The sequence below is a fragment of the Octopus sinensis genome, linkage group LG2 (genome assembly GCF_006345805.1).
Source record: "Octopus sinensis linkage group LG2, ASM634580v1, whole genome shotgun sequence".
Taxonomy (NCBI): Eukaryota; Metazoa; Mollusca; class Cephalopoda; order Octopoda; family Octopodidae; genus Octopus; species Octopus sinensis.
Genome location: NC_042998.1, coordinates 161,629,312 through 161,654,554, shown reverse-complemented (window position 1 = coordinate 161,654,554; position 25,243 = coordinate 161,629,312).

The window sequence follows — 25,243 nt, the reverse complement described above, 5'->3', positions numbered from 1 at the left end:
AGTAATTCTTAAAGACTAATTCTTGGTTCCAATTTCTGCCCATTCAGAAGGAATCTAGATCAATCTACTCTTGGATAGATGCTGTCTGTCCTAGCTCAGGTAACCTTCTAGCATGATATGTTGGAATGACAGAATGAAGAGAGTCATATAAAGTTAAATATCCAAATATGAAAAGAACTGCCTGCTGCAGATTAGAAATCAAAGCCTGTGACTTGATAGTACAATACTATTGCTTCTCAGTCATGCTACTCCTACCAACAAACAGTATGGTTATGTTATAATATCATAAATGATCATAAAGCTATTATTATTCTTTATGCCAGTCATTATGTATGCTGGAGGTTAGCTAATCAATATTCATAAGCTTCAATATTAAACTATTGCAAGGAACTCTCATAAAAATGAAAGAAAGCAGGCAGCAGCAAAATATCTTTAAAAATAAATCAAAACTAATTCAAACAGAATAAAGATCTTCAAAATGTTAAACTAAACTTCTCTTAATGAATACCTGCAACTTTAGAGTGTATACATGTGTACATATATGTGCCTGTGTGTGTGTATATGTGTGTGTCACAGAGAGACAATTTACTCACGCATATAAAAGAATGTTTATGAAAATCTGCAGTCTCCAAATCTCAAAGTGTGTGTGTGCATGTGTGTGAGAGAGAGAGAGAGAGAGTGTGTGTGTGTTAAGTGACACAAACATTACCATTTCAAAAGTAAATTCAACTTGAACACTTAATTATTAAAGACATATCTTCCGATAAGAAACATTGGTTTTATTTAGTTTTTTATAAATAATTTAAAGGCCTTTATGAAAGTTAGCTAATTCAATAATGTCAATACTTTGAGGTAAATAACAAAATTATGTTGGAAAATACAATAAAGAGAACAGATCTGAGATTCACTGCTTTGTTTGTTTCATATGTATATATATATATATATATTCATATTTCAGATAGATAAAAATTGCTTTGAAGTAAAAATAATTTTAAACTATGAAGAGAAAAATAATAAAAATCGAGTTTATTCCATCAGGAAAAGTTTCAACTAACAATTGTTGACACTTTGAACTAAAAATTGCAAATAAATGCAGAAATTAGCTAAGTATAGAAACGTATTCCTTGAAGTTTGAAAAAGAAAAAGAAACAAGAAGCACATTACCCTTGTGCATATATATATGTGTGCATATGAGTGCATGCACATGATTTACCTGGAAAAGAAAAATATTAATATAAATTTGGCAAAGATTAAAGTACAATGTATTTTAATAACAGAGAAAATATATTTAATAACTCAAAATATTTAAATACAAAGGATCGCATATGAAAATGAAAAATCTCTAAATTTACTTAAGAATTATGTAATATTTTTTCTTCTTTCAAGTCTTTCTTAAAATATAGTCTTTCTCTCCCCCTAGATGATTCACTTCCATCTTTATTTTTTACTTATGACTATACGGCTAAGTAACTAAATTATCAAAGTATTGATACTTATATATGACAAACCAAATGCTTATCTATATATATTCAATCACCCCACAAGATTCTAAGACACATTCACAAAATTCCAGAACATTAGTACAACACCATCTTAAAAGCACTATCTCTCTCACCCCATTCAGACAAATAAAAAAAAAAAACAGGCACATGCAAAATAACAACTACATCAATATCCTCATTAGTTTCCATACACTGTGTTGAGATGTACATCATTAGAAATAATTGCAGAAGAACAACAGCTATTGCACTGAAGTTGACTCTATTTTGCTTATATCCAACTGTAGCCACTACCAGAACTTATAGGAACTTTGTAATAGACATGCGAGAAAATGCAAACTCCTGAGATTGCACCTCATATGGGTAAGCAATCAGCACTGGAGCAGTTTATCTAAGGACAGCACTTAGCTACAAACTACCCAAATATTATAGGGCTTCTTGACCAATATTTGGTTATATTTGAAGCCTTAAATGTTAACAATTCTCTTGATGAAAATCTTAGCAATTTCTTCTCAATTAGCTACTTTTACAGCAATATAAGCATTATGCTAATAACAGCAGCATTTTAAATAATGAAGGTAGAGTTCAAAAGTCATACTGATGGTAATCTTAGCTAACGATAGGCCTAAAGGTTTAATAGGCTCAAACTTCTCTCAGGCATGAGGCATTTAACTGCTTGAAAGTATAAGATTTCTCTCTGAATAAAAAATGTTAAAATTGTCACAAGGTTAGCTGGAACTGTTGCTGGTACTCATTTTCAGCTGTATACACTGGTGCAATGTGTAATGATGTGCTTTGCTCAAGAGTACAACATACTGCCCAGTTTGGGAATTGAAACCTTGTCATTCCATTCATGGGGGCCCAACAACTTAACCACTACACCATGAGTCTTCCCAAACAAAGCATATTATAACTTTTTTTTCTGGGAATTGATGACAGAAACAAAAGTTAATTGTAGAGATGTGGAGAGACATGATGTTCAGTTCACTTTCTTTTATTTGTTTCAGTCATTTGACTGCAGCCATGCTGGAGCACCGCCTTTAGTCGAACAAATCGACCTCAGTACTTATTCTTTGTAAGCCTAGTACTTATTCTATCGGTCTCTTTTGCCGAACTGCTAAGTTACAGGGACATGAACACACCAACATCGGTTGTCAAGCAATGGTGGGCGGACAAACACAGACACAGACACACACATACATATATATGCAACAGGCTTCTTTCAGTTTCCACCAAAGACTTTTCCATTCTTCTTGAGCACAAAACTACTAATACACCTGCTTGTTATTTCCTCGTGTTTGTTTTTGTCGATTGTTTTGTGTAAATTTGAACCATATATATATATATATATATATATATATATATATATGGTTCTAAGTTGTAGGTACAGGAGGTGGTCAAACTCTGCATATGGAGTAGACAACGTGAAATAAAGTGTCTTGCTCAAGAACACAACACGCAGCCCAGTCCGGGATTCAAGCTCACAACCTCACGATCGTAAGCTCGACACTCTAACCACTGAGCCATGCGCAATTATACAGCCACATATATTAAAGGCAGCAACAAAGTTGAAAAGGCTGAAGAAAATAGAACAATTTAGTTAACGTAGCTTAGCTTTAGTTCCAGTGGCAACCCAGAACACTGGCTCAACTGCTACAAAGTAAACTGAGACCATGTGCTAACTCCTTTCGTAAAATCCTGGGACCCAGAAGAACATGAGAGTCAATGAATGTTGGAAGAACTATCTACCATTTTACTAACATCATCATCATCACAAATATGAAGAGGGATGGAAGAACTATCAACTCTATACTACCATCACTATCATCAATAAGATCTCATGACTAGCACATCTACCAAATATATCCAGTATATATATTGAGATCACACAGCTAGATGGCACTCCATGAGAATTACTGACAGAAATTTAAAGTTATTTGCCAATCAATAGAGAACCCCTATATTTAGTACTTGTAAGAGAGATACAGATATTTCCATAATATCATAGATCGAGACAGAGAGAAAAAGAGTGGTGATATTATAACTATCCAGAAGAAAGAATTTTGATTGTCAGCTTGGTGGTGTGGGGGTGGGGGGTATAGGGACCGGAGGAAATTTTAACGCAATTATATTGCCACATATATAAGAAGCAACAACAAAGTTGGAAAGGTTAATAATAATAATAGTATAATAATAATAATAGTAGTAGTAGTAGTATAGTAGTAGTAGTAATAATAATAATAATAATAATAATAATAATAATAGTAGTAGTAGTAGTAGTAGTAGTAGTAGTAATAATAATAATAATAATAATAATATAATAATAATAAGTGTGATACTGTTTTAAATAAAGAACATAATACATCAGTTTTCCTTCTGATATTTGTTTTATTATATTTACTTTTGTGCAACTCGTATTTCTTAATGTTTTGAAACTCAAGAGAAACAAAGACATTCTTGAGAGATATTTTTCAATTCACAGCAAATTTGTTTTACTTCTATTATAATTTTCTATATTGAGATATCACTTTACAATCTTAATAGTCTTCAGATCTAACGATTCATTTCAAAGACAGTAACTATCTGCTTAGATAGCAACTATTAACAAAAACTGAATGCTGTCATGTCAGATGAAGACTTCCTTTTGATTATATGATAACACAATCTGACACTTACAGATTCAAATGAAGTGACAGCAGTTGCCGATGACAACAACTTTGGCAAGGTTAATTCTTTGTCTCTCTGTTGCATCTAAAATTTCTTCACCTTTTTCTAATTCTAGATATTACTTAGGCAAAGGATTGATTCAGGAAGCATGTGCAATTGAGAACATAAAAAAGATTATTTTTGAAATAGATATGTTGCTAAATTTGAAACTAAAACAGAGGTAGACATTTTAGTAGAGTAAATATTATGATACATTTGCCAGAAAATGGTCCAATATATTTCTTTCAACATAGGAACCAAGTTATAACATTAATTTCAAAAAATAATTTTAAACTTACGTTTATGTGTTTGTTTTGCAAGATTCTTGATGAGAAATTGTGTGTTGAAACAAATATTGTTATATTTGGGGATGGTCATACTTTGTCAATTAAATATGGGCATGATATGTTTGGTCTTCAGTTCAGCTTTATTATTTTAGTTTCTTTGTTTAAGCTCTTGTGACCTCATCAGTGACTCTCTATCCCATGTGTCTCCTCTTGTTTTACTTAGTCCAACAAAAATACCAACAATAATAAAGCTGAAATAAAAATCAAACATATAATGCAGGTGTTTAATTGGTAAAATATGCCCATCCCTAAGCAATAATTTTTAAAATTATTCTTTTATTCGCTTACTTGTTTCAGTCAATTGACTGCAGCCATGCTGGAGTGCTGTCTTAAAGGGTTTTAGTTAAACAAATCGCCCCTAGGGCTTATTCTTTGTAAGCCTAGTACTTATTCTATCAATCTCTTTTGCTGAAATACTAAGTTACAGGGACATAAACACACCAATATCAGTTGTCAAGCTATACTGGGGGGACAAACACAGACAGAAAGACACACACACATAAATACATATGTGTGTGTGTGTGTGTGTGTGTGTGTGTGTGTGTGCTTGTAAATGCTTCCTTCTGGAGCCATACTAAGCTCATGAGAGCTGGTTTCTGGGTTTCAATGGCATATATATTCCCCACCTGGATGGGACGCTGGTTCATCGCACAATTACTCATTTTCACCAGCTGAGTGGACTGGAGCAACAGGAAATTAAGTGCTTTGGTCACAGTTGAAACGTCTTGAGTTATGAGTAAAGTGTCTTTTATCGTAGCTATAACACCTTTCATCATGCTGGAATGCCTTTGGTTGCAACCTGCTCAATCAAAGTTGACTTTGGGCTGAACAACAACCAGACTGCAAATAAAATAGTGACAGAATCGAAAAACAACTAAAAACATTATCATTTACAGAGAAAGTATTTTTTTATATTTTATAATGAATCAATAGGGATTGCAATCAAATTAGTCATTACCCTCCCACTGCTGGGTAAAGGTCTTCTCCTTATTTCACCCAAACTCCCAAATATGTGTCAGTAGACTCAGTTCTCACTAAAGAGCAAAAGCATAATTGGTGAATCTCTATTACATACCTGTTACATTAATTTTGAGTCAGAAATGAAACTGTATTGAACCTACAAATTCCAGATATAATTTAAGAAGCCTGACTTAATATAAGAATGTAACAAAGTCAAAGAAAAACTGAAGAACTATAAGCATTAAAAATTTTAAGAAGAAATGTTTAAGACTTAATAAAAATGGAGAAAGGAAATTCTAAAATTGTATGGGACAATAAAAAAAATGGAACATAAAGTTTAAATGACAATGTTGAAGTCCCTAATAATACCTACACAAAGATATTTGGTGACATAAGTATGTGTGATACAAACAATTAATTTTACTATTGTTATGTTTTCAAAGTTACAATGTGGTATCAAAAAGTTCCTGAATTAGTTCTGCAGTGCACCAACAGATGGCAGCACATGGTTGCATGCTAGAGAGAGCTAGCAGTGACTTTCATGAGGCAGTGTGCCAAGTGACATTACTGTGTTTAATTCACAAGTTGTGAAATTTGTGATTTTGCTGTATGCTGTAATCTGTGATTTTGTCATGGACAGGAAGTAAAACAAATACCTAATGTTAAATTTTGCATTAAACTTGGAAAGTTAGCCACAGACACAATGAACATGCTTTGGAAAGCTTATGGTTATGAGGCAACAGGTTGTATGCAATGTTTCAAGTGGCACAGGCACTCAAAATTATGCAAATTACCTTTAAGGTGTTACTAATGCAGATAGAAGGTTGGTAACAGGTATAGGTTAACTGTGTAATATGTTTCTACCAAATGGAATACGTGAGATGCTGAAAAGCTCCTGGCTTTGGGTAAAAGAAAATACAGGAGGATCAGTTAATTATGATTTTATTCAACATTTTCCCCTCTCAGATTCACACACTTATTGCAGTGGTCCTCCAGTTTTCCTCAGTTCTGTAAAAGAACTCTGAAGGTTGGGCCTCCAACCTGGCCATTTGCAAAAGTAGAACATCCCTAGAAGGTGATAAGTGACTTAGAAGACCTGCCATAAGCATCACCCCCAAAAATGTGATATTGGGCATTGGGAATTCGTCTCCCGGGGCTAGACAGTCAATCAAGAGTTCTACTGCAATCTTTTGAAATGTTTGAGGGAGGACATTTGACAAAAGCAACCAGATCTGTGGAATGCAAAGAATTAGATTCTTCATGACAACAATGCACCATGTCACCAAGTTCTCCTCACACGTGAGTTTCTCTCCAAAAACAACAGGGTATTGCTTCCACACTCACCCTATTCACCAGACTTAACACTTGTGGACTTTCATCTCTTCCCCAAGATAAAAAGGCAGCTCAAAGGTCACCGTTTTTAACTCCATTGTCAAGATCCAGAACAAATTGCAGAAAGTCCTCAGCATCACTTATGGAAAACAACTTCCAGGCTGGATTCCAAAAGTGGTAGGAATGTTGGGACCGGTGTAATGCTGTGAAAGGTGACTATTTCGAAGAAGATGATGTTCAAACTTAGGTAAATAAGTTATTTTTTATTAAACATAACTAGTCTGTGAACCTTTTGATACCACCTCTCTATTCTAATTTATTCTAATTTATATGATGGAGAAAGATCATCAAGTGGTGTTTACATTCTATAGATGAATGGCAAGAGAAAATACAATTAATGAACGTATTTTATATTGTTGGATTTTGGTAAGAATGAAGAATGCATAAACAGATTTGGAAATTTTAGGACAAGTATAAAAGTTTTGATAGAAAAATAATCAGTGTCAAAATAAGTCAATAAAGCTTTGTTTAAGCCAGATTTGAAGGTATATGTACCTTCCTTGTTTCAGCTAAAGCTTTTGTAGATTTTTCACTTTTTGACATATGACATAATCAAAACATTCTTAACTTTCCCCAAATCTTCATATTTGACTATGTAAACAGAGATTAATAAATAAAAAAAAAATTTTTTAAACCATGTCAGTGTTTCCAAAAATTGTCCTAAAACACTTTATAACATTAACCCTTTAGTATTTAAAGTGGCCATACTCAGCCGAAATATTCCACCTGATTTATGTTGAAAGAGGTCAGATCTGGCCTCTCACACCAACTCTACAATGTCATTCTAAAAATGAATAGTTCCGTCATAGAAGTCTTGATTCAACAAGATGTTATTTGATTGGTTCAAAACAATCTGAATAAATAAGCATTACATTTGACAGTAATATGAATGTTAAAGGATTAAAAAGATGACAAAATTACATCTTTATTTGTCTGTCTTGTTAACCACATTGACATATGAATATAACATGAGAAAGATGACAACAAAGATATTAACTCCAATTTGATATTTCTCATTGATACTGTTTGTAAAATAAATTTTAATATAACACTGCAAAACTACTTCATCAAGGAAGTGGTGATATTATGGATGGTATTCTTTCTCTGTCTTTTATTTTTTTAGTTGTTTCAGTCGTTTGACTGCAGCCATGCTGGAGCACTGCCTTAAAAGGTTTTAGTTGAAGAAATCGACCCCAAGACTTATTCTTTGTAAGCCTAACAGTGGCAAGTTGGCAGAAATGTTAGCACACCAGGTGAAATGCTTAGTGGTATTTCATCTGTCTTTACATTCTGAGTTCAAATTCCACCAAGGTCAACTTTGCTTTCATCCTTTTGGGGTCGATAAATTAAGTACCAGTTGCATACTCGGGTTGATCTTATCGACTGTCTCCCTCCCCAAAATTTTCAGGCCTTGCAGTAGAAAAGAATACTTATTCTATTGGTTTCTTTTGCCAAACCGCTAAGTTATGGGGACATAAATACACAAACATCAAGCAATGGTGGGGCGACAAATACAGACACAAAACCAATGATGATAGGCATCCGTTAGTCTCAAAAGACTATGGATCTGCACCTTGGATTGAATTGGTGTTGCAGCATTGCTTGAGACTGGCAAGACCAATGCGTGAGTGAGAGTCATGGCTGCAATGGTCACAAATGTGGTTGGTTGGTCGGTTGGTCATTTGTTGGTGGTTCAGTCTTCCTGCATCTCCTTCTGTCCTCTGCTGTCTGACGTATATGATCTCCTTCCCTCAGGGCAGTACTCAGCGTCTGTCTCCAGCAGGAATGGTCTTTTGCCATGTTCTCCCAGGTTTTGGTATTCGTACTCATGGTTTTCATGTCACGTTTGTCTCATTCTTGAAATGGAGATGTGGCCATCCTTAAGCACATCTGCTGGAGGCTAGCTCCCCATACAGTATATCTTTCGGCAACCTCCCATCAGGCATCTGGTGCACATGTCCCAGCCAGCAGAGACGGCATTGCCAAAGTAATGTGAAAGTAGTTAATAGCTAGGAACAGGTATCTTGGTGTTGGTGATGCAGTTGTTCTACTTGATCCTGAGAATACTCCGAAGGAAGGCATTCAGGCAGCAATCTTGTCTGGCATAAAGGCGCCATGTGCCATTGCCTTATAGCACGGTACTGAGAACACATACTTTATAGATTGCAAATTTGGTGGATCTCATCAGCTTGCCATTTAACCATACTTTTTGAGCTAGTTTGATAAAGGTCGAAACTGCTAACCTGATTCTCCTGTTCAGCTCCTGGTTGAGTGTGAAGCTATCTATAATTGTTGAGCCAAGGTGCATAAACTCACAGACCACATCAAGTGAGTGGTTGTCGATGTTAATGATGGGGGTATCCAAGATGCCTTGGCCCATTACCTTGGTCTTCTGTTGGCTGATTGTTAGGCTGAAGGCACGGTATGCTTAGTTGAGATTGTCCATCATAGTTTGTAGTTGCATTTCTGAATGAGCTACAAGAGCTGTGTATATTTCCCTTCCTTTTCATTGTATACTGTGTATACTTACACTTTTTTGTTTGTTTATCTATTTTATCATTTCATGATTTGCACACACCCACACTTTATGTCAGTTTTGTATAGTGCCCCTCATCCTTTGCCCTGGTGTCAAATAAATGAAATTATCATTATTATTGCTATTATTATTATTATTATTATTATTATTATTATTGCTATTATTATTATTATTATTATTGTTATCATCATCATCATTAATCTCCTTGACTTGATATCACATGATAATTGTAAATGCGAGTCACTGTCATATAGCAGTGGCCTTAGTTTCCAATTTTTCCCGGAAACATGTCTGGCTATGAGGAAGTACAACCTTTTTTGGAAACAGTTGAGTGTTGGCAACTAGAAGGGTATCTGGCCATAGAAAATTTGCCTCAACAAATTTTGTCTGATCCGTGCAAGCATGGAATAAATGGAGGAGGAGGAAGAGGGGGAGAGGAGGAGGAAGAGATGGAAGAGGAGGAGGAATGGGAGGAAAAAGAGGAGGAGGGCAGCTGAAGGAGCTAAAACCTAAACATATCCATGACACAACTTTGTCACAAACTTCTATGAATTTCACATTGAGATTATCAGAATCAAATTTCAAATAACCATTGTAAGGAGTGTCAAGTAAAGGTTCAAATTACAGCATTTTGTCACTATGACATTTTCTCTAAGAAAAATTATCGGATTCGATCAAATATTTGATTGGTTTGCTCATAAATGATTGAGAATAAACACAGATCTGTTTTGTTTTCTTTCTTCATATGAAAACAATGTATCAAGAAATCAAAAAATACAAGCAGAAAAAAAATATTTGAATCTAAAATATGAATACATGAAATAACATCTATCCAGCAGAGAAATATATGAACTACACATATTGTGGTAGATTTTACTAATTAACAACAATGACAGGGAAATAAACACAATAAGAAAAGAAATCTAAGTATGTAGAAAAAAAAAGCAATTTAAAAAAAAAAAGCAAAGTCCACATGACTTTTAGATTGAGTCAATATAGAAAACAATAGCTGCAACCAAAATGCTATAGAAAAGGCGCTAGCTGTCTGCTCAAGAAAAAAGAGGAGGAAGAACTAAAGGAGGGTGGCAGTAACAAAATGGGACAAAAACCTTATTTCTTGTAATATAAACAAATGACAATCACTTTTGATGATAATATTTTGGTTTGCTTTTTATATTTAATCAATGGTTCATTTTTACATTTGTAATTTTCTATGTTTTGGCAGTGTTTTCCTCAATAAATTTTATCCAATTAGTGTCTAAATAAAACCACAAATTTAAGCAATTATACTATTTATTGTCCTTTAATTAGTCTTTTCCTCCTTTCCTTTCAATTTGAGTGTAATAAAAATGTCTAACTTTCCATCAACAAATCTCGGACATGTTTTTTTTTATATATGTATATATATATGTGTTGTTTTTATTTGGTTTTGTTGTTTTCTTCACCTCTCTTGAAGCCTTTGTTTCTACATTCACCCTTCCCTCTACAACTGCTTCACAATTCTAAACAACATTTGTTCTTTGGAAGAAAACGAAAACAAAATTTAAACATAATTTCTTGCTTTTCTTTTTTTTATCTTATGTTCATTAGCACATTTCATCAAATTTTCCAATTTCATATCTGAAATATGTTGATATCTTATGCAACAATCAATACGACAATGGATTTTTGTAGGTTTTTTTTTACTAAATTTATTTCCTGCTCATAAGTTGTGTTACCATTTTTAATTTAGTTTAAATTGTTTTGTTTTTATTTCATCCCAACATTATATTTCAATATTGTGGATTAGAGTTCATTGTTTGTGTTTCAATGAATACAACCCTTTTTTCTTTTCCACAAACAATGACAAATCAATTGAATAAAGTTTGGAAGAGAGTTCTTTTATTTGTCTGTTTGCATTAGTATTCATTGCCCTTTTCATTAACTCTGAGTTCTTTTCCATAAATCAACATGGGTTTTATACACTACTTCATATTTATTGTATTTTAACAATGACATGGTGATCATAAGAATGAATTTTACGACAATGATGTTGATGATGAACCAAATAATCATAATTACGATGTAAATCATTACAATGATAATGATAACAAGAATTGACATGGCTTCAAACAATAATTTAAAGAACTAATTATATACTTATGAAATAATGAAACAACTTTAATCTTAAATGCATTCTACATAACTGAAGTTATATTCTGCAGGCAAGATACATACTTTACCATGATAAAAACTGTGGTATACATTGGTACCCAATAACCTATAATATAATTCTTTTGTGATCTATTGTAAATTAGAAGGATTAATCAGCCTTTAAAATTATAGCAAAACTGATGCTAGATACCATAAAGAAAGCTGTGGCATATCAACTGACAACTGAAACTTCAATTTTTTCAAAATGTTTTAAACTATAAGTAGTCCTTTTCACCTCTCTCTCACTATATGTGTGTGTGCATTTCTGTGTATACATATGTGTGTGTGTATATATATATATGTATGTATGTATGTGTGGGGGAATGGAGTATCTTCATTTATCTCTATTTAAAAATAACAACCATAAATAGCTGCTGCTTCTAATAGGTCAGCAAACTGTCCAGAGGCACCCTTGTTGGATCAATACAAAGTAATAGTAAAACAGGAGGTATAGAAGTATAACGAAAAAAGGCTTTACAAAATAAATGATTGTGAAAATACAAAAATAAAGCCAAGGTTGATAAAAATGTAATACAGTGGCATCTGACTTACGCAAATATAAAATGTGCTTAAAAGTGTGATGACCTAAAGAAAGCACACACACACGCAAGTTATATCCAGAAGTAAGTCAAACACATACACATATCTACATCACACATGCATACACACACAACATCTATTGTGTTTTTATATATAACAAAATGTTTAACTCAGAATGTTACTTCACTGGTACAAAAAGTATCAATATATTAAAGCAGACATTTTTACGTGATAAAATACAAAATAAAAAAAATAAATAGCTAAATATTCATTTAAAAAAAAAATATTTTCACAATTCTGCATGATGCAAAATATGAAATATTATTTTAAAAATGAGTCATCATTATATTTTAAGACACCTGTTTCTGTATTACTCAAAGTGGAAATATTTCAAGAGAATCCCAGATAGATAAGATTACAAGAATAATATTATCATCGCTGTCTTTGAAGAAAGTTATTTATTTTTTTATTGATGCTGGCATTCCCAAGAGTATGTCAAAGAACTTCAAGCTGTGTCAGGTAACCTCATCATGTTCATCAAATTAGTTTCATTTGTCTTCAGAGATATAAAATCACTTAAATTAAATCCTACTTAACTTTAAATGAAAACTCTAAAAGATTCAAATACACTGCCAATGAAATTGCTGTGTGTGTGTGTGTGCATGTGTGTGTGTGTGCATGTGTGTGTGTGCATGTGTGTGTGTGCATGCATGCACACATGCATGTGCTTTGTGTATACACTTTAATATTCAGCCATATCCGATGATTGTTAATTTACCATTACACACTTGGAAAGTTCTTCAACATTAAACCATTGGGAAACATGAATAGGTTACAAGACTGATTTATTTACAATACTGCATAAATGTGCGTGTGCATATGTACATATATATATATATAAAAGATATGAGGAATTCAGGTCAAGGTAAACCTCATCACGGGTCACAGAGTTACAAGATTTTCCATTGTTTCTTCTACCAAAACTGGTGGGTATTGTCCTTTCTTCTATCAAAAAGTGTTTTAAATTAATCAATGGTAATGATTATTCACATGACTTTTCAACTGCTAGCATTTTCTTTCCCTTTTCTCACCTTGATATATTACTTAACTACTCTTCTGATAATGGATTCACCTAAGGATTTACCTAAGAATGCACCTAAGAAAGAACTGATTCAAATGGATTTAATTGAATCCTCCTACCCTCCTGAACATAATAAACCACAATGAATATTATTAAAGAGGATCTTTCTTTCTACTGTCTATCATACATTTCTCTAATGACAGAATCCCCATTTTATAGAGTGTTTGTTTGATATAACGATCCAATAGCCATGATGTCCTAGAAACAGCTGTCGGAGACTATCTCTGCTATCTTTATCAGTTTTGTATTATTTCACTATTTTTAGATTGAATTAAATATAACTGAATGCCATAGACCTTCTTTAACTAAGTGTTTGTCTTCCTCACTACTTTAACTAATATATATATATATATATATCGTCCAACCCATGTCGTCCAACCCATGCTAGCATGGAGAACGGACGTTAAACTATGATGATGATGATGATGATATATATATATTTGAAAATAATAAGGGTCGATCTGCTGCATAAACCTATATTCTAATCTTTTATATTTTGCTTGCTTCAGTCATTAGACTGTGGCCATGCTGGAGCACCACCTAGAATCTTTAGTCGAATTAATGAACCTCAGTACCTATATTTTAAGTCTGGTGCTTATTCCACTGGTCTCTTTTGCTGAACTGTTAAGTTACAAGAATATATCTACACCAACACCGGTTGTCAAGAGGTGGTGGAGAGCACACACATGCACACACACACACATAGTAGAATAAGACTTAATAAATACTGGGTTTCTCTGGTTTCAATAAACCCTTCAAGGCAGCATTGCAACCTAGGCTGTAGTCCAATGACTGAAACGTGTGTGTATATATATCATCATCATCATCATCATTTAATACCTATTGTCCATATATATATCCCTCTCTTGCTCTCTTTCTCTCCCTATCTTTTTCTCTCTCTTTCTCTGTCTGGGTAACCATGTACCTCGTCCCCAATAAGACACCTGTTTTTGTCTCTTTTTTTCACTATAACCTTTCATCATCTGACAAAAGATTACTCTCCTCCAATGCCCCCTTTACCTTTCTTGCAAGTTACTTGGTGACCCTGACATTGCTGGTGCCATGTAAAAAGCATCCAGTCCACACTGTAAAGTGGTTGGTGCTTGGAAGGGCCTCCAGACATAAAGATCATGCCAAAACCAAGCTCACTAGTGCTGGTGCCATGTAAAAAGCACCCAATCCACTCTGCGGGATGACTGGGGTTAGGAAGAGCATCCAGACATAAAAACTGTGCCAAAACAGATACAGAAGTTTGGTGCAGGCTTCTGCCTGGCCAGTTCCTGTCAAACCGTCCAACCCATGCCAGCATGGAAGGCAGATGTTAAACAATGATGATATGTATGAATGTATGTGAGTGTGTGTGTGTGTGTGCATGCATCCTGTCTTCACATCTCACAATAGTTGTAAATGCACATTAGTACCTTACAAGTGTAAGACACTAATTTCCTTGTAAACATGGTTGGCAACAGGAAAGGCATCTGGCTATAGAAAATCTGCTTTAATGGAATCCATTTGACATAGACAAGCATGGAAAATTGTATGTTAAAATGATAAAAATAAGTGTGTGTGTGTGTGTGTGTGTGATCATTTATTGTAAGTAATAAGTGAATCAATAAATGTTTGTGCCTGTACATTGAGGAAAACATTTGATCTGTGCATACTCAATGCCCTGCTACTTCCCCGCTTCCCCCACCTATATCTTGCTGCACTTCCCCCTATATTCTTACAAATCATTATGATCGGTTAAGGAGGCAGAGAGTACTTCAAATCTATTGGTATCTGATGCATCCCTTCCACTATTTACCCCCTGGTACTCCGCACCACTACTCCCTCTCCTTAAGGTCACTCTTTCATTGACATCCATCATTCTCTGTCCATCATCATCATCTCAGCTATTCTTCATCCATGCTCACATTACTATGCCCTTCTATACAGCTTCCTAATTTTCCCTACCCCTTCTTTAGACCTCTCATTCATGATATCCATTACTCTTACAACTGACCATTTCTGCAGTTATCCATTCCTTACTCTCTTCTTCATCTGCAAGCATGTAGCTGCTATTTACTCTATGCCACTATATTTCTCCTTGTTGCAACCTTATTTTAGCACTGCCTCTCTCAATGACCCCATATTCAAATACCATCACCCCTGTCACTTTCTTTAGTCCATCATACTCTCCTTTTTTTCTACCTCTCATCCTAGTTCTTTTTTTTGCAGTCACTATCTCTTAACTGTCCTTTTGTATTTATTATTTTGAATGAAGAGAGACAAACTAGAACAGAGAAGATCCCAGCAACAGATACCTCACAAGTGATGGCTCTATAATAAGGGACATTCAGTACACTTTGTGAAGTGGTTGACAAACAAAAATATAGACATCATTGATTTCAGAGTAATGTCAGTCTTGCTTTCTTGAGGGTGTGACAAATCTCTGGTGCTCTAGGTTTGCTACAATGAATGCTACAATGAATGCAAAGTGATCTCCAACTGTTCTTGGGAGAACAGTAAATTCAAATGAGACCCTACTTAAACAGTAACAAATTGTCCCACCCATGCCAACATAGAATGTGAATTTGAAATGATTGTTTGATTCTTGATCACACTCATATATGTGTGTATGTGAGTTCTTTAGTTTCTCTTAGCCATCACAGTCATACCTATCACTTTATCTACTTATCTATTTATTTAAATATATATATATATATATATATATTATACATGAAAGAAAAAGAGAGAGATTGATATACATATTAGAGAGAAAGAGAGAGATGGATATCTATATATACATTTGTGTGTGTGTGTGTGTGTGTATATATATATACACACACATATATATATATATATATACACACACACACACATGCATACATATTACACCCACATGTACTGTATACATACATACATACATACATACATACATACATACATACATACATACATACATACATACATACTTACTTACTTGCAAGAAATTTTCACTGAGAAGACTTTTTTGTGAATAAAATAAATAAATTTAAATTGGTTGCAAAACTTTTGATAACACCTGTGTTTGAAAATAAAAATATTTGAAAATATTCAAGCAATTGGCAAACATGTCTTTCTCTCTATAGACACACACACAACACACACACACACACACACAACACACACACACACTCACACATATATATTTATACACATTTTAATCTTTTATTTTTTTTTGATAATTTTTTTCTTTGTTGATACTGTTATTTTTATCTCACAATCAAAGTGACAAACACAATATGTTTATGTGTTGAAGAGCAGGGAGAAGGAGGGTGAGGTGGGGATGGGGGGGGACACCGATGTCTGTTTCAATGATATAGGTTTTTACTTGAAAGTGCAATTTAATACAACAATTCCTACTGTGTTATCCAATATCTGTTGTTACACATCAGCAACAACACAAAGAAAACTATAGTTAGAGACTAAAATGAAAATTGACACTTAAATTTTTAGCATCTAATATTTCTTACATGATGCATTTTTATGCTTGCATTGCCAACAAATAATTCAAATGAATTAGCATTTTATTTTTATTTTTATTTCATTTTGTTTCACTCTATTCTTTTTTTTTATTTTTACTTTTATTTATTTTATTTTTTCATACATGCTTTTCCTGTTCATCAATAAGAATATAAAATGTCATAGCCAAACTTGATTCAATACATCCTCCAGTCCTAATTACCAACTGTGCTTAGCTACTAATGTTGTCAGCCAAAGAATTTACCAGGATTCAATCATATCAGCGGCAACATTAAATTTCAAATTTCAACTCAATAACTAGGATTTTTCTGTTGTTTTCTTTTTATTATATTCTCTCTTTCTCTGCTTTGTATACATATACACGTCTCTCCCCATTCTCTGTCTTTCTCTCCTTCACACACACACACACACATATATATATATGCACACTCACACTGTTGTTGTTGCTGAAACAACTACAATAATTTTTCCCTTTCATCTATTTGTAGAGATCATAAAACAAATAGCTATATATTAATTTCAAAATTTCAAAAAGATCTAAAATGATACCTTTATGTGACTACAAGTACAGGAAGGAGGGGGAAGAGCTTACAAAAATCGTTTTTTCCTATTGAAAATTGTATCTCTTTCATTTTCACTCATGGCCATCAGGGATTTTTATTTGATATTTTCAGAAAGCAATGATTCTGAAGTGAAAATCAAGTTTAAATGATGACTGCCAGAGGGTAAGATTTCAAAATAGGCTGTTTCAATGCTTCAATTTTTCTTGATATGCAATTGTTTTTCTGCATTAATGTTGCTTTGTATATTACATACTAAGTAAAGTATTGTTTTAGCTACAAATGTAGCCAATATGTGCTTATATTAGTATTACTATTTGGTAAAGTTCAAAACTAAAACTGAAGATTTAATGTTTGGCAGAGTAGAATTTACAAGCTAAAGGTTCACAAAACTAACATAGCTGATAGTCATAATCATCAGTGTTGTATATAACATTGTATTTATTTTTGTGGCTGTAGTTATTGTCATTATCAATGGCATACAATATACCATATCATTACAATCATTATGAATATGATTAAGTTTAGCATTACCACTATTGTCACCAAAACTATTTCTCTTCTCCATTACAATATCACAATGTTCATTATTTCCATTCTAATCAAATCAGATTGTCTCTCATTTTTCACTCCCAAAAACATCCTATTTTCCATTTTTTCTTTTTCTTTTTTTTTTTTTTGTTGTACATTCTCCTAATTATTCAACATTGACATGAAGTGGTAGTCATTAAGCAGCTAACAATGAAATTTCCTATACATTTCAACTTAAAACATTATTATTTTTGAAACAGAGAAAAATTCTTGCTGTTACTTTTCAGAAAATATGTAATGATGAAATATAATACTCTTCCCGATTGCATTGCAGCTCAGTTTTGTAACTGCATTTAATGTGTATTCTTATCTGAACCTTATTCCAGCTGGGGGTTGATTACACTTATATGGGAATCACTCTGCTTCAGGGCATTCTGTTCCAGCATCTTACTAGCCGTCTTCCCTGCCAACAATCAAACTACCATTCATCCATATTATCTGAATAGGCTAAAAACTTCCACTCTCTATACCTAAGACATTTTTGTCTCCCCAAATGTTTGAATTAAGGATTCTTAAAGATGCCTCAAGAAAAAATTCCCTTCTCATTTTGTTATATTATAGCCCCTGTGGGCCCTATTTTTATTATTATTATTATTTATAAAGCAGTTTAAAAGATACAAATGCTAAAATATTTCAGAAGTTTTCTTGGAAGAAGAAGATGATCTTTTTTAATGAATTGGCCGTTGGGCAGGTGAAGTTTGAAACTGTAATTTGTTATGGCATGAAGTTTTAGCAAAAAAAGGAAATGAATTTTCATAATGGTTACAGTAATATTATCATGAATGCAAGAAATGTTGGCATGACCATTAACCTTTACAGCATTGGAACTTACCATGAATCAAGTTATTAAAGTATTTCCCTAACAGTGAGTGTGCAGATAAAGAAAAAATATCACCAAGGTGGAGAAACTAATCTCGATACCACAAGCTGTCAACTGGTCTCTACATCAAAAGTAAATGTTTTTCACCAGAGCAAACTATTTAATAGAACACTTATATGTAGGGGCAACCACAGAAGTTACAAATTATTATATAAACAGAAAGTATGTTTATATTATCACCAGCATTGTCATCGTTTTAACATTTACTTTACATGCTAGCATGGCTCAGATGAAATTTACCAGAATTTTCTACAGCCATATATTCTTCTTGTCCTCAATCCTCATCTGTTTCAAAGCAAAGTACTATTTCTCTGTGGCTAGACATGTTACTGTGGAAGATTGAAAATGAAGGACACTTTTTGTAAGTTGGTGACACTTATTTACAACTATAGTACAATGTCTGAAGGAGACAGACACATACACAATACATATATATGGTAAATCCCCCCAAAAATGAAGAACAAACACAAGAAAAAACAACATGAGGATGTGATACATGCAAAGTATTAGCAGATGCCCAGGAAAGGAAAGAAAGGTAGTTTTACATTTCGAGCAAAGCTCTTCGTCAGGAATAGGAGACAGAGGAAGATCCAAGAGAAAAGGAAGACGGAGGAAAAGAATCGTCAACGATCTACATGTGGTTACATTTTGAAATGACTGGAAGGGAATGGGTGAAGAAAAAGCTCTTTCTAAGACAGGAGACTGTAAGAGAAGAAGGTATCTGTGCATATGTGTGGATATGTGCATACGCACAAGTCTGTGTGTATGTGTGTGTGTGTGTGTATTGGTGTGTGGTGTTGGCTGTTTACATGTGTGTGTATGAATGAATTTTGTGTCTCTTAATGTTGTAGGAATAATTCAGCAGCATGTTAATATAAGTGGTGGTCCATTGTCTAGTTGTTTGTCTCTTCACGTGTGCATAGAGGAATGGTCAGTAGAAAGGTGTTTGACTGGCAGTTTGAAGTATGTGTTTGTGTATGTATGTATATGTTGTTTGTGTATATATGTATATGTTTTGTGTGTATGCATTTCAGTTCTTGCCTACTACATACACTCACAGTTTTGGTCAGGCCTGGGTTATAGTAGAAAACACTGGCCCAAGATGCTTTGCAGTGGGACTGAACCCAAAAACCACACGACTGGAAAGCAAAGTTCTAACCATCACATCCATGCCAGCATCTATTTATATCTTACTCATTGCCATGATCAAGCTATATCTCTTGATATTTACTTTTACAAACTGATTGTCATTGACTTTTTTGTTAATCCGTCAGATTACTGCTTCGGTGACTCATCATCAATCAAGATACCGTTACAACAAAACCACAAGCCTGCAAAATCCAAATTTCCTCACTTGGAAATTAATAAAATTAACTTTGTCATAAAATAAAAAAGAAAATAATCAAAATGAATCCTCAAGAAGAAAGCTTAACCCTCTGACATTTAGATTACTGTCAAATGTAATGCTTATATAGGATTTTTGTGCACAAAACAATAATGATTTATTTTGCCAAAATAAGCATTTCATCTCTGGACATCCATAACATGGACGCCGGGGTGGAAGTAGCAGGGTTAGTAGTTAGACTCAAACTACGAAGGCATTTTCACAGACTCGCAACGTCGTTTGCCGTCAAAATGCCAGCTCCATGGAGCTGGTCTCAGTCGTGTCCTGTCTGGTTGGAAGCTGGGGCTGAAGAGAGAGAATAGCGGTCAAGCCTAGCTGCTGCTGATGACTGTGCATGCACATGAGGGACTTCCAGCAGGCCTTCCGGAAGACTGTTACTTGTGCATGCACAGATGAAAATCCCAAAATGGTGTCTGAAACCTGGCGTCACTACACTTATTTATTCACATTGTTCTGATTTCATCATGCATTATCACATAGCTTCAAAATTATGATGATGTGATTGTTTATTTTTAGATGGCTTTGTAGGGTATGTGTGAGAGGCTAGATGTAGTCATTTTGAGCATAAAATAGGTAGAATATTTTGGCTGGTTTCAATGCTAAAGGGTTAAAATCTTTTTTAATAAGCTGGGCTAAGCAAGCACAACCAGCTTCAATATATATGTATATAAATATATTAATACATTATATATACATAATGTGTATATACGCAAATATATATAAGAGATATAAATATATGGGCTAAGGTGTGACTGTGTGGTAAGAAGCTTGCTTCCCAACCACATTCTTCCGGATTCAGTCCCACTGCATGTCACCTTGGGCAAGTGTCTTCTACTATAGCCTTGAGCCAACGAAAGCCTTGTGAGTGGATCTAGTAGACAGAAACTGAAAGAGGCCCATTGTACATATATATACATATATATATATATATATATATATATATATATATATATATATATATAGTGAGAGAGAGAGAGAGAGAGAGAGAGAGAGAAAGAGCGTGTGTATATCTGTCTCCCCCCCCCACACACACACAACTATCTACCATCACCTGAAGCCCAATATTGATGTGTTTGCCTCTCTGTAACTTAGCAGTCTGGCAAAAGGGACCAATAGAATAAGTACTAGGTTTATGAAGAATAAGTCCTGGGGTTGATTTCTTTGACTAAAAGCCCTTTAAGGTGTTGCTCCAGTATGGCCGCAGTCAAATGACTGAAACAAGTAAAAGAATAAACTATTGTTTTCTATAATGTTAACAATTTACATAGATAACAGTCACTATCTTCACTTAGTCCGACATCATTATTTGCTTGATTTATTAGTTACCAGGAAAAGCAATTCAACATATCCATACACTAAACCTTCTCAAAATATTATTTAATTTTCAATGACAAAATTAATTGATATGAACTCATTAAAATTCTCATTTATTTTTCATTTTATTTTTTTTATAACAATTTTTACTTTTTACTTGTTTCAACCCATGGACTGCAACCAGCCATGCAAAGGCACCACTTGGAAGGATTTTAGTTGAATGGATTAACTCCAGTGCTTATTTTTTGTCTGGTACTTATGCCATAAGTCTCTTTTGCCAAACTAAGTTATTGGAATATAAACAAACAAACACCAGTTGTCAAACAGTGAAGGAGTCAAACCCGACTTTATGATAAGAAGCTTGCTTCCCAGCCACATGATTCCAGGTCAGTCCCACTGTGTGGCACCATGGGCAAGTGTCTTCTACTATAGCCTTGGGGCCAACCAAAACCCTGTGAGTGGATTTAGTAGACGGAAACTGAAAGAAGCCTATCATATAAATAATATATATGTATATGTTTCTGTGTCTGTATTTGTACCCCCACCATCACTTGATAACCAACAGTGGTGTGCTTACGTTTCTGTAACTTACCCATTCAACAAAAGAGGTCGATGAATACTAAGCTTACAAAGAATAAGTCCTGGGGTCGATTTGTTCAACTAACGGTAGTGCTCCAGCATGGCTGCAGTCAACTCACTGAAACAAATAAAAGAATATATATATATAATTAGAAGTAAAAAAGGGATTAAAAATTCAGGCAGATATCAATAAGGCACTCAGTTTTAAAAGAATTTGTTTAACAATATTCAACAATTAGACATCAGTAAATGTAAGTAGACTCTACATCCAAGGTAAATCCTCATGCAAGACAGGTAAATCCAAATATCCTTTGGTAGAATTTCGAGAAATTCAGAGTATTTGACAATAAAAAAAAATACATTTAGAGAGAATTTATATATATATATATATATAATAATATATATATATATACTTTATTTAAAGCAGCAGAAAATTCAACAAAATCTGTTACTCTGAGTTTCTCGTTGCCGTTCATCAGACAGTTTATTTCTAGCAAAAACTGTCTGATGAACGGCAACGAGAAACTCAGAGTAACAGATTTTGTTGAATTTTCTGCTGCTTAAATAAAGCATATTACTCTACCACTGGTATTTGAGTACTCTTTTTTCCACCTTGTTTCACATTTATGTGTTTACTCCGGTGTATATATATATATATATATATATATATATATATATATATATATATATATATATGTATACACACACATACATATATGATGGGCTTCCACACAGTTTCTATATATCAAATTCACTCACAAGATATTAGATAGGCTTGGGATATAGTAGAAAACATTTGCCAAAGGTATCATGCAGTGATACTGAACTCAAATCCATGTGGTTGCAAAGCATGTTTCTTAACCACACAGCCATACCTGCACCAATAACCATGTGTGTGCTTATAGCCATGCATATATATATATATATATATATCGGGCAATGTCAGCTTTGCTTTACATTCTGTGGGAGTCATTGGCATGGACTAACTATACTTTAGTATAGCAATCTGGTGAGAGTAGTAAGTCAAAAACATTGACGTCAGTACATAACTAGTACTTCAATTGATCAACCTAAAAAGGATGAAAAGGATGCAAACAAACCAACAAAAAGACATACACACACAGCAAGCTTCTTTTAGTTTCCACCTATCAAATCCATCCATAAGGCTTTGGCTGGCCCAGGCCTATAGTAGAAGGCACTTATAAAAAGTTTATATTTTGATTGATGCTACATCTAAAAAACAAATTAACTTATATAGGCATAGGAGTGGCTGTGTGGTAAGTAGCTTGCTTACCAGCCACATGGTTCCAGGTTCAGTCCCACTGCGTGACACCTTGACCAAGTATCTTCTACTATAGCTTCAGGCCGACCAAAGCCTTGTGAGTGGATTTTGTAGATGGAAACTGAAAGAAGCCCATCGTATATATGTATGTATATATATATATATGTATGTATGTATGTGTGTGTATATGTTTGTGTGTCTGTGTTTGTCCCCCACCCCCACCCCGCCCAACATCGCTTGACAACCGATGCTGGTGTGTTTACATCCCCATAACTTAGCGGCTTGGCAAAAGAGACCAATAGAATAAGTACTTGGCTTATAAAGAATAAGTCCTGGGGTCGATTTGCTCGACTAAAGCCGGTGCTCCAGCATGGCCACAATCAAATGACTGAAACAAGTAAAAAGAGTAAAAAGAGTTACATCATTAGATTTGAGTTCAGAAACTGGCATAGAGTAAATATCCTGAGATAACTAAAGATACTGTTTAGAACACCTAAAAAAATTATATTTACCCACACATCTCTGTCGAAATACAAGTACATTGAGCCTGTTCCAATTAATTTTCAAAATAATAAAGAATTAAGTATGATAACTTTGTTAGTATTAAGCCAGTGTTTAGAATATAAATTAACAGGAAATTATGATGCAACGTTTTAACTTAGATCACGTTGAAACAGGAAGTTTGTATCATAGAGCAAATAGCAGTATCAGGCAGGTTGGTATCAACAAGGTTAAACTTAAGTAGTATTTAAATCATGAATTTTGACAGTGCTAGAAATAGAGCTTAAAGGTTTCAGTGAAGTGTGTGTACAAGAAAGAGAGAGTGTTTGTGTTTGTTTAAGAGAGACAGACAGACAGAGAAACAGAAAGAAAGAGAAGCAGATAGACAGACAGATAGACAGAGCTGTCTCTCAAGACAAACTGAAAGCATTACATAGATTCTCTGTATGTCAACTCAGTAACTCCTATTAGGAAATATTCTTTCAGTGGTTGGATGCTGACATTTTTGACATTCATATTTAAGAGAGCAATTAGAATCCACTCCGTAGCTCAGATTATAAACATGACAAAAGAAAATGAAATAAGAAATTAAAAATTGATAAAGGATGAAATAAAACTATATTTTTTCCTAAATTTCTTATTTTCCCTCTTTCTGTCATACATGTTTTATTTATTTTTTGTATATCTTATGAAAATGCTGCAGCTTTTTCATGTTATGGGGAAGATATTATATTTTATATTCTTATGGAGATGAAACCAAGGGGGCGTGAAATACTTAAATAATAAAAATACAGAAATGTAAATAGAAATACACACATATAAATATGAATATCCATATATGTATGTGCATACATACATGAATGTATATTTTATGTGTGTACATGAACATATTTTTTTTTAAATCCTATTTATCTCTTGATTTATGAATCAATAAAATGACAAACCAACTGTGAAAAACATAAATAAAAGAGGGAAAAACAATTCAAAAAGAATGAGTTTATGTCTATCTGTTTAGTATATGTGAAGAATATGTAAGTATCAGTATCTGCCTATACAAATGTATATAAGTGTGTGCATGAGTAAAAGACGGAACTAAATCGACTTTTCATTGAACAACAGCTGAAGAAGTCTTGATAGCTCAATCTCTGCTGCTCCTTCCATTAGAAAAACTTCATTTATGCTGTTTTAGGCAACACAATCACAGAGAAACTATCTGCCTGCACACATCCGTTGACAAAGGGAACAAAATCAAGGGAATATCTTTCTTGTAGCATTCACATTTATTTCTCTTTCATTTTGTTGTTTTCTTTATT